This window comes from Portunus trituberculatus, chromosome 46 (genome assembly GCF_017591435.1).
Source record: "Portunus trituberculatus isolate SZX2019 chromosome 46, ASM1759143v1, whole genome shotgun sequence".
In the NCBI taxonomy this organism is placed as follows: domain Eukaryota; kingdom Metazoa; phylum Arthropoda; class Malacostraca; order Decapoda; family Portunidae; genus Portunus; species Portunus trituberculatus.
This window is the reverse complement of record NC_059300.1, coordinates 11361902-11363291: the sequence shown is the minus strand read 5'-3', so window position 1 is coordinate 11363291 and position 1390 is coordinate 11361902. Positions and strand designations below refer to the sequence as shown.

The 1390-nt window shown below is 41.9% G+C and overlaps 1 non-coding gene across 1 annotated transcript; it reads left to right on the top strand.

Annotated features, from left to right (window-relative positions):
* Positions 1-801: 801 nt before the first annotated feature.
* Positions 802-883, top strand: Trnas-aga. The gene has a single exon. It is a non-coding gene; the product is annotated as a tRNA-Ser (tRNA).
* The last annotated feature ends 507 nt before the right edge of the window (positions 884-1390 follow it).

The window sequence follows — 1390 nt, the reverse complement described above, 5'->3', positions numbered from 1 at the left end:
GCCTTTCCCCACGCCACTTGGAATCCACACCACACACAAGCACATACACACGCACGCACTCATGGACACAGCCTCCGCAAAACAACATAAGGTCTTCCACGTCTCACTCATCCACTCATCACTTGTCCAACACTGACAGCCACACAACCACATATAATTAACCTTTACTCTCATTTTTTCCCGCTCTCACTCTCTCCTTTTTTTTTTTTAGGTTAATGCAGTTTTTGAATTACAGTTGAGCGGAGGTTGTGGTTTGAGCGCAGCGCCTTGAGGTGGCTCGTTTTGGTCACTTAGCGAGAGTGTGTGAGGTTTATTGACAAGAAGGATATACAAAAGTGAAATGGAAGATACGGTTGTGAGAGGGAAACAACTTATAGAGACGTAGGTTAAAAGGGGGATCTAATACAAGTCTTTAAGTGGTATAGGGGTTATGACAAAGGGGAGATAAGAAAAATTCTTAGGGTTATTACCAAAGGATAGAACAATAAGTAACGGGTTTAAGCTTGAAAGATTTAGGTTTAAGAAAGAGGTAGAAAGGCAGTGGTTCTCAAATAATGTGTTTGATTAATGGAACAGACTCAGTAATCAGGTTGTTAATGTTAAGTCAATTGGGAGCTTTAAAAGATTACACGGATATATGGTTGGGGGATGATAGTGGAAATAAGTAGACATGTCTCAGATAAGGACAGCCACTGGTGGTTTCTTGCAGCTTCCCTTATTTTCTTACGTTCTTATGAGTGGTAGATATAGAAATCCACCTTGTAAATTCCAAATTTTAATTAAAAGCCTCACATAGCAAGAGCAGTGATGGCCGAGTGGTTAAGGCGTCTGACTAGAAATCAGATGGGATCTTCCCGCGTAGGTTCGAATCCTACTCACTGCGAGCACCATGGTTACAATTATTTTTGTTGTAATGGTGGTGCAGCAGTGAAGCCCTCGCAATACACTCCAGAGTTCGAATTCGAATCCAAGTTCGAATAATTCACTTACTGACGTAAATCATATAACAAAATCTTTAATGAATAATTATTGTACGTATATATTATATTACAGAGAGAGAGAGAGAGAGAGAGAGAGAGAGAGAGAGAGAGAGAGAGGAGGTATTGGCATTGATTGATTGACTGATTGGAAGTGGGCGCAACAGCATGGAAAGGTCGAAGGTTAAGAGGAATGGAATGTAACAAGGAGTGGAGAGATGCGAGTAACAAATGGAGGTTTCCGTCGCTGTGTTGGCCACCTCCTCTTGAGTAAGTGTGTTTCGAGGGACGGGCGTGAGAGCAGAATGATTTTAACACAGAGAATGAAGTAATCTCGTAATCTGAGCCAGCATCACCAGCCTCACTCTCTTATTTCGATCCGTATCTGACTCATTCACACGCTCTCTCTCTCT